Consider the following 10,541-nt stretch of genomic DNA (forward strand, 5'->3'; position numbering starts at 1 on the left):
TGTACGATAGACATGCACCCCAGGTGTCCCTGTGCATAGGGCACCTTGCCAGCCTGGATGAGGAGAGGTAGCTAGCTGGGCTGGAAGGGCCTTCCAGACTTCAGAGACAGACTGGGACAAGGTGTGGAGGTGAGCAACGCCTGGGAATGGGAGTGACTAAGACACGGAAGGTTGGGTAATGGGCTCCGGGCTGTATAACCTGCCTACAAGAGTGAACATTACAGAACAACCAGTCTTATGCCACCTTCATGGTTTCTCTGAGCAAAATCCTGGGCTCTCACGCTATTTTCCGGTCAGCAGTTCAGAGTAGACCTCAAGAAAGAAAGCTCAAGCATTATTAGAAATCTCATTAAAACAAAATAGGTGTGCAAAGAAGTGGGGTTTCACTGATGATGTAATTAAAGGATCTGAACTTGAGCACTGCTGTTTGGAGAAGGCCTCAGTTTGACTTGACGTGGGTAAACTCTTGACCATAATCCTGAAAGCTAAGAAAATATTTTTAAAGGGTCCTTTGTGGCAAAGGCCAGGAATAGACAGTTAATTTGTGATAGAAGATGCAGAATGGGCTAATGAATTATGAAAAAGACGCTCAAACGTCATTCTTCGTCGGAGAGAACAGTTTTAGCCTTCCAAACCAATAAATGTTAAAAGAAAAAGAATGGCTTCATACAGGGTTGGTGTAAATTACACATTTCTAGAGCGAGTATTTATCAGCCAATTCCACCTATGGGACTTTATCTTTACAACAAAATTAGTTATCATTTTAACTTCAGGAAGGGAAACTGGTCACTAGGAGTCAGAGGGTGGAAAGAGACTTAAAAAAAGATTAAATCTTTATTGTTGAAAGTATTACATATGTCCTCCTTTTCCCCCCATTGACTCCTTCTAGACCACCCCGTCCCTGCCCCAGGCCCTTAACACCCCATTGTCTGTGTCCATGGGTTATGCATATATGCATACAATAGTTTTGGTTGATTTCTTTCCACCCACCCACCACCTCCATCTTCCCTCTGGGATAGGAGACTTTTGACTGTTTCGAACCTTGGAAATGTACTACTCTTTCTAGAAATAAGCATATTAATAAAAATAGATTATTAATTTCTAAGAAATACGTATGCATGGAATGCTCTACAACCATTTTTTATAAAGTCATGTTTTTCAAGGATATAGGAAAATACTCTGCACATAGTGTGAGTTAAGAAAGCATAGTATAAAAATAATTGTATAATATGATGCTACATTTCTATGACAATTTTATTTATATGCAAGAGAAATTCTGGAAGTGAATTCACCAACATCTTAGCATTTTTTATTATCAAGTAGTGGAATTTTGGTCGATTTTTCTTCCTTTAGTATTTTCCAAATTTTCTATTATGTGCACATTTTGGTTTCATAAAAAACTTTTTTAGAACATACAAAGACATTTCCATTAAGATGACAGACTGAGCATTTATATCCCCTTTCTTTCCACTGAAAATTCCACTGAAATGAAAGGGAAGATATAAAAGTGTGAATAAAAACATAATAGTGCTAGAAAGAAAGGGACTACCAGTGAGGACTGACTAGAGGTTGGTAAGGAGATGGATCCCATTTCCAGAAACCAGAGCAAAAGATACCTTAACCCAAAACACACCCGGGGAAGGCTCTATAGAAGTGAGTCTTTCTTCCCAACAGAAACCCGGAGTAACTCCTACTCAGTAAACAAACACTAAGTGTGGAAATAGGACATGGGGGCATCCAGATGGAATACGAGTCTTGACATAAAAAGACAAAACAATGAAAGTATTGAAATAAAATGCAGGGAAATTATTTTGTAATTTGGGCCTAGGCAAGGACCCCCGACCCTAGTGATTATTCTTTTGACTACATAAAAAAGTCAACTTCTATACAGGAAAAAAATTCATAAGACAGGCAACAGACTATGAGAAAATATTTTCACATAAAGAATTGAAATGGAAAATTAGCCATAATTTATGGAATTTCTATAAACCAATTTGAGTAAGGCTGTAGGAAAAATGGGTAAAGAAATGCACAGGCAGTTCATAGGCAAATGACTGAAAAGATGCTAAGTTTCACTGGCATTCAGGAAAATACAAATTGAACAGGCACATTTTTTTTTTGGTTCATCAATATTGAGGTATTAAAAATTGGATATTAAAAATTAGATATAAATCCAGGAGTGGTGAGGGTGTGGGGACACAGGCATTCTCAAGTACTATGAGTGGAAGTTGGTGTATTCTTTATGGAAGGTAGTTAGGCAGCAGCTATCCTGCCTTTTGACGCTGCTCTTTCACATGTAGGGTTCCAGCATAGGAATATTGCCATCTGTGCAGAAAGAATTCTCATTGGAGCTTTTTTGCAATACCCGCCCCCCCTCCAAAAACAACAACAACAACAACAACAACAACAAAAAAAAAACACCAACCACAGAAACTACTTAAATGCACGTCTATTCCATTAACCATGGTGTACCAGGGGTCCTCAAACTACGGCCCGCAGGCCACATGCGGCCCGCCGAGGACATTTATCCGGCCCGCCGGGTGCCACTGCCTGTCCTGCTTAGCCGACTTGTCCTGGGCCCGCAGTGCGCATAGGAATTTGTTCATAGTTTTTTTTGTTTTTTTTTTAAACTATAGTCTGGCCCTCCAACGGTCTGAGGGACAGTGAACTGGCCCCCTGTTTAAAAAGTTTGAGGACCCCTAGAGTCGTATAATAGAATCCTATGAAGCTGACAAAAAAAATAAATTTAGAATTATATTTACTGATAGGGAAAGGTCGACAGGGTGTAAGTGGAAAAAAAGAATTACTCCATTGAAGTTACATTTACATTGTTCATGTGTGTGTGTGTGAAATACAGATGGAAATGCAAGAGGAATGGACCTAATGCATACACACCACACTGTTCATAGTGGTTACCCCTGGCAGGCAACAGAATTGAGTGAGGCACATGCAGAGAGGCTTCCTGTGTTATGACAGATGTTTCTGTATAGTAGACTTTTTACAAATGTCTTGGATTATTTTATAATAATAATAAAAAAATAAAGTTTGAAGTGTACATACTTTCTGTTTTAAAAATACTTTAAAAATATTCTTTATTGTTTAAAAGTACTTATTTTAAGAACATATTGTCTTTGGGGATTACTTTGCAAAATAGTGGAAGGGGTCTGTCACCAGATGACACATTCAAAATATATTAGGTTTCCTGAAATGTATTCTTTTGCAGTACTATCTTGATTTTGGTAGGGGTTATAAAATTCCCACAGAAGACCAGAATTAGCTTAAAGCGACATTTGTTTGTTCTATGGTGAGAGGAAAGCAGTGTTTGTTGTGAAGAAGGAGGAAACAAACACACCTGCCTCCTGTGAAGGTAGGAAGAACAATCCAGAAGAGTAAGTCATGTAAGAGTTGAAGGAGGCAGGCCACATTTGTGCTGCCACCTTGTTGGGTAAAGTAACCCTATACCAAAGAAACTCAAAAGTTTCAGAAAGCGAAGGCTCCGGGAAGACAGTGCTTGGCCTGGGCACATGACTGGAATTCCTGTGTACTGCATCTCAGAGGGCTCGTCATGCAGCCAAAGGACTCCTCATCCCAGAGGACTGCTGGAGCGAGACAAAAGGACCTCCTATCTAATACAAGAGTAATATGCAAATTAACCATCACTCTGCTACACCCACAAGCCATGCCCACCAGCCAGTTAGGAGCGAGTATGCAAATTAACCCAATCAAAATGGCTGCAGCCACGGAATGAGCAGGAGGCTTGGGTTTCCCTGGCAATGGAGGAAGCCAAGCTTTCCGCACACTCTGGCGGGCCCAGGCCTCCACTCAAGGCTACAAAGTTTCAATTATAGAAGATAAATAAATCCCAACAAAAATGGCTGCAGCCACGGAGCAAGCAGGAGGCTTGGCTCTGCTCAAGGCTACAATTTCAATTATAGAAGATAAATAAATCCCAGCTATCAGGGTCTCCGCTTGGGTTGCCAGGGGGTGTGGCCGGCCTGAAAACCACCACACGCCCCTCACCCAGGCTGCCCCAAGCCCCAAGGGAACCCCCACCCTGATCCAGGAGACCCTTCAGGGCAAACCAGCTGGCCTCCACCCGTGCACCTGGCCTCTATCCTATCTAATAAAAGAGTAATATGCAAATTGACCATCACTCCAACACACAAGATGGATGCCCCCATGTGGACACAAGATGGCCGCCACAAGATGGCCAGCAGGGGAGGGCAGTTGGGAGGGATTAGGCCTGCAAGGGAGGGCAGTTGTGGGCGATCAGGCCAGCAGGGGAGGGCAGTTGGGAGGGACCAGGCCTGCAAGGGAGGGCAGTTGGGGGCAATCAAGCCTGCAGAAGAGGGCAGTTAGGGGTGACCAGGCCGGCAGAGGAGGGAAGTTGGGGGCGACCGGGCCTGCAGGGAAGGGCAGTTGTGGGGGGACCCAGGCCTGCAGGGGAGGGCAGTTAGGGGTGACCAGGCCTGCAGGGGAGGGCAGTTAGGGGTGACCAGGCCTGCAGGGAAGGGCAGTTAGGGGCATACAGGCTGGCAGGGGAGCAGTTAGGCATCAATCAGGCTGGCAGGGGAGTGGTTATGGGGTGATCAGGCTGGCAGGCAGAAGCAGTTAGGGGCAATCAGGAAGGCAGGCAGGCGAGCAGTTGGGAGCCAGCAGTCCTGGATTGTGAGAGGGATGTCCAACTGCCCGTTTAGGCCTGATCCCACTGGCCTAAACGGACAGTCGGACATCCCTCGAGGGGTCCCAGATTGGAGAGGGTGCAGGCTGGGCTGAGGGACACCCCCTCCCCCCGTGCATGAATTTCGTGCACTGGGCCTCTAGTGTTGTTATAAGTTTGTTTTTGCTCCTCTCTTGATTCCAAGATCATTATCATCTCGAACAAACCTTTTTTTTTTCTTTCTTTCTGAGTAATCACAGTGTGAGTGGCATGGTAATGAGATTACAGAGATTTGGCCTGGTTTGTTACACCAACGTTGCTTAAATCATGTTGGAAGACAGTCCAAACACAGCCAGTCTCATAGCACAGATTAAGTTTTCTCCTCTTTTTATCTTGCCTCTCTCTTCTTAGATTTCTTTTCTCCTTTGATTCTGTTTTTGATCAGTGGAAATCACTAACTGTCTGTATTAACTAGAGAACAAGTTGTTGGGGGATATGTGATCAAGGATGAGGAGCAAGACAGACAATCTGACCCTCAGCTCCCATCCTATGAAAATTTATTGAGGTATTAGGAGCCCAGTGCACGAAATCGTGCTGCGCCGCCCACCCACCTGCAGCCCAGCCTTGACACCTGAACCTGTCCACGCAGAGCTCCAGCGTGCCTGGCCCAGCCCCCAAACCCTCTGGCCGCTTCAAGCCCCACCCTCAGTCCCTCCAGTCGCCTCGGGCTGGTCCCGCCTTCTCTGGGCGCCTCCCCGCTTCCGCCCCATCTCCGGAGCAACGCGGCGGCTCCGCCCTGTCATGGCGGTGGAGGAGAGCGTGGAAGCGTCCTGCCTGCTGTGCTGTGCTCCTTCCCCTGGCAGGTGGGCCACGGGGCACTTAAAGTGCAAGCAGTGGGTGGTGAAGGACTGGTGAGGGGGGTGCTATGGGCTCGCGCCCCTGCCCTCTCCGGCACGGGATGGTCCCGCCTCCTCCGGGCACCTCCCTGCTTTTGCCCCGTCTCTGGAGCAATGCCCCAGCTAATATGCTAATAACCTGGTCGTTACCCATTAGGGCGTATCAACCATTACCATATTAGCTCTTTATTAGTATAGGTAATTTGCATTCTGTAAAATTCACCCATTTCAAGTATATAGTTTGGATTTTATTTAATAAATTTACATAGTTGTGTCATTAGTTAAGCATTATTGGGATACATTCCATCACACCAATAAGTTTTGCTGGGAGATTTTAGACCAACTATTTGACTTGAATTCATTGGGAAGTGGAGGTTATACAGATGGCATAAACTTTAATTCCAAACACACTGTTTCTCTCTCCCCAGTGCAACCCCCAGGCACTGTAACCTTTCTAGGATTTGGGGTTCATGTGGATGTTTCCCAGTCTACCATCTTGACCTCATGTTTTGTCTATTCTGCCCAGTATATCGGTACCTCAGATATGTAGATATATCTTTCCCCCCAAGCTCATGACAAATACCAGCACAAGATAGGTTTAACTCTCAGGATTTTCACTTTCTTGTTATCTATGTCCTTTACCAAAGAGTTCTGCCAATTATTTTAAAAGAGTAAAATTTTTTAAATCCAGAATTTTTAGATCCACATTGGAAAAATTTCTCTGGACATCTAGTCCCCTCCATAGAATAAAAAATGTAAGTTGTCATATTCATCCTTAAAAGCATTTTTTTTTTTTAGTTTTGAAATAACACTATAGTCCCATTTTACCCATGGTTTTGCTTCCCATGCTTTCGGTTATCTAGGTCAATTGTGGTTCGAAAAATATTAGATGGAAAATTCTAAAAATAAACAATTTATAAGTTTTAAATTGCCTTCCATTCTGAGTAGCGTGATGAAATCTTGAGTTATCTTGCTCCATCCTGCCAGGATGTGAATCATCCTTTTGTCTAGCATCATCCATTAGTCACTTAGTAGCCCTCTTGGCTATCAGATACACTGTTGGGGTATCACAGTACTTGTGCTCACGTCACCCTTATTTTACTTAGTAATGTTCCCAAAGTGCCAGAGAGTGGGACCTAGTTACGGATTCATGTCCTTTGGCAGCCCTGGTGGCTGATGCAATCCCTGCGAAGCAGGTGTAATCCTGACTCAGATCAAATGTAACAAGCATTCACATGAGCTTCTTGCAGCATCTCTCATTCTGGCAGAACTGAGGCAGGTTTGAAATGCCAGGCCCACATGAGGATTTTCTTGTCTAATTGCAAAGACCCCTTCTTGGCAGGACCCTGTAAACCTTCCCTGCAGACCCATAGCTGGCTTCCCAAGGTGCCTGTGGGCAAGGATAGCACCCCAAGCAGAGGTATAGGGGGCTCTGGGTCTGGCATGCAGTTCCTTTCTCTGCACCAACACCCAGGGCACACGCCCCAGTTTGCACATGCCCACCTCATCACCAGTCTCCTACCACCCTCTACCCACCTTCCTTCCTCCAACTGCAACTAGCCCCAAAGTGCTCCCAGGCCAAACCCCTATTTGCAGCAGAAGCCTCCTGCACAGAGACAATCTCTTTGCTTTTTTACTAATTGATTCCTCAAAAGTTTAGCAGTAGACTCATATGCTAAATAAGAGATTCATTCACAGAGAATTTCCCTATCATCCAGTTCATAATTATGGGTTTTGCACATACCATGCCACAATTGTATCTTTTTTTTAAAATATTTTATTGATTTTTTACAGAGAGGAAGGGAGAGGGATAGAGAGTTAGAAACATCGATGAGAGAGAAACATCGATCAGCTGCCTCCTGCACACCTCCCACTGGGGATGTGCCCGCAACCAAGGTACGTGCCCTTGACCGGAATCGAACCTGGGACCTTTCAGTCCGCAGGCTGACGCTCTATCCATTGAGCCAAACCGGTTTCGGCACACAATTGTATCTTTACAATTTAAAAACTGACAGCCATAAAACCCTCTGGAGAAGCAAGCACCTCTTTAGTTTTGTCAGGGGGCGAGCACCGTCTTTCCCAGAGACGGACCAACACCTGCCCCCTGTGAGGACCAGAAGCCGGTGTACCTGATTTCTCTCCTCCCTTTGTGGGGTCTGCCTTTGTCCTTTCTCTGCCCCCAGCCAGAGCCACTCCTGAGTGAATTTTGAGCCCAGCCTGGCCTTTGCTGAAATATGGCTGTTCACAAGGAGTAGGGTTCTAGGGATGGGTGGGGAAGAAGAGGAAGAGGGAACAGTGTGTGAAAAATTACACTGGATACTGACTCAGCAGAAACTGAATGGCTAGCTGTGGTCAGAGGCTGACAGGTAACACCAGCATATGATAACAGCACGTGGCCATCATTTGGCTATTGATCTGTTGTATCTGTCAGGTATGTCAGTGTAGAAACTGCAGGTGAGTGAAATTCAAATGTAGAAAAAGCCAAAGGTGGTGGAACACAATTTTGACTTGGGTTCATAGGACATCAGAGCTAATAAGGATTTTGGAAATTAGTTAAATCCAGAAGTTTCTAACTGTGGTTTTGCAGAAGTAACTTAGTCAATTAGCTTAGTTCTGCTTTGAATGCCTTCTATATTAGGGCATTCAGGTGGTTATGAGTTTAGGCCCTGGAATCAGCTCGGGCTGGATAGAGGTGCAGCAGCCTGTCTTTGAGATCCAGGTCTTCCCCTTACTGGCTGTTTGATGCTGAGTAAGCTGCTACTTGACCTTGTGGAGCTTCAGTTTCCTTATCCATAAAGTGAACATCATGACACACACCTATGCTGGTTGTTGTGAGGAATAAATCATGATAATGAAAAAAATATATCAATAGGTTGCGCTTACTGAGTACTTGCAACATGCCAGGTGCTTTTCTGAGTTCTTTGCATGTATAAGTCAATGACCTTTATTACAGACTAGAGGCCCGGTGCATGAATTTGTGCATGGGTGGGGTCCCTTGGCCTGGCTGGCAATCGGGCAGATCAGGGCCGGCTGGCCAGGGGGAGGGACTGCAGGAGGTTGGCCAGCCACGGGAGGTTGGCTGTGGGAGCGCACTGACCACCAGGGCCGAGGGAGCGTCTGCCCCCTGGTGGTCAGTGTGTGTCATAGCTACTGGCCAGTCATCCGGTCATCTGGTCGTAACGGTTGCTTAGATTTTTATCCTATACTAGTAGCCATGCGCATGAATCTGTGCGCCAGTAGCTTGCTGCCGCCCTCTTGTGGCTCTCCGCCCACTGCCTGGCCCTCCTGTAGCTCTCTGCCACCCGCTTGTAGCTTGCTGCCCACCCTCCTGCTGATCTGTGATCCAGTCGTTACGCGGTTGGTCGTTATGCTTCACAGAGTAACAACCATTTGCATATTACATCTTTATTATATAGGATAATAAAAGGGTAATATGCAAATTGACCGAATGGTGGAACGACCGGTTGGGACTGAGCGAGATGGGCCGGACACACCCTGGAGCCCTCCCACAGTCCCTCCCTGGCTGGACAACATCCCGTGTCCCTCCCTGGCCCCGATCATGCACCCGTGGAGTCCCTTGGCCTGGCCTGCACCCTCTCACAATCCAGGATCCCTCAGGGGATGTCAGAGAGCTAGTTTCGGCCTGATCCCGCCAGGCCAGGCCGAGGGACCCCACTGGTGCATGAATTCGTGCACCAGGCCTCTATAAAATAAGCGAGGCCTAACCCACAAGTAGTGGGATATGTTCTTGGCTGAGTACAGTGAAAGCTGTCAGGTCTTCCGATACCCCAGTGAAGGGGTGTGGACCAGTTTACTTAGAGATAAATGACCCCTCAAAAGCCACTGCTGGTTGTCAACCCAGTTAGACCAAAAGATGTTAATGCGGCTGAGGCATTAAGGAAAATTTAAATAGTTCTTTGAATGTTTGGTTAAAAACATCAATATTTTATAAAATGTGTACTAACAAACCTGTTAAAAGATAACTCATTGCCTAAAAAATATTTCATTTTAGAATGTTTTATTCTTCTATTAAAAATTTTTTCTGTTGTTTATTCATCTCAAGTAAAACTATGGTTTCTTTGCCTGAATGTAAAAATATTATGTCCCAAATAATGGGATCTACCTATTGTATTGAGTGTGCACTCTTTGGTTAACAAAATATATACTTCAATTTACTTGAAATTTCATATTTTTGTTTTCTCATTACTCACTAGCTATTTATTTCTATTTTTATATGCCTTTTTATTGTTGACAGTGTTACAGTTGTCCCCCATTTTTCTTCCTCTGCCCAGCCCTTCCTGCCCCCTTAGGCCTGCATACTCACTAGCTCTTAAACCTGATAGAAGCAAAGCTAGATTGGTGTTTAGTGATTTTAGCTTAAGAACCATTCCAAACCCAGAAACTCAAGAACATTCCAAACCAATGAATTCCAAATTCATTGTTAGAAATATTTGCCAAATGGCTGGCATGTATGGTGCACATTTGAATAAATATACACTTTTTTAAAAGTGGGAGTTTAATTTAATTTAATTTTTTTAATTGATATTTTATAGAGAGGAAGGGAGAAGGATAGAGAGCTAGAAACATCGATGAGAGAGAAACATCAATCAGCTGCCTCCTGCACTCCCCCCACTGGGGATGTGCCCGCAACCAAGGTACATGCCCTTGACCGGAATCGAACCCGGGATCCTTCAGTCCGCAGGCCGACGCTCTATCCACTGAGCCAAACCGGTTTCGGCAAAAGTGGGAGTTTATATTGTATATTCAAGTACATCAATGTTATGAATACTTTATTAACTTAATTATGAAAATAAGTTTTCCATCTAAAACCTATAGTATATAGAAGTCTAATGTGTACTATTTTTTCTTATGGAGTAAAGAAGTTATGAATTATTTGGTAAATTCAGATGTAAACAAACATAGTTTGTTTTATTGGATAAGCACATTCAATCCAGCTAAGGAACTGATATGGTCATTCAACTCCA

The sequence above is a fragment of the Plecotus auritus genome, assembly GCF_963455305.1.
Source record: "Plecotus auritus genome assembly, chromosome: 11".
Taxonomy (NCBI): domain Eukaryota; kingdom Metazoa; phylum Chordata; class Mammalia; order Chiroptera; family Vespertilionidae; genus Plecotus; species Plecotus auritus.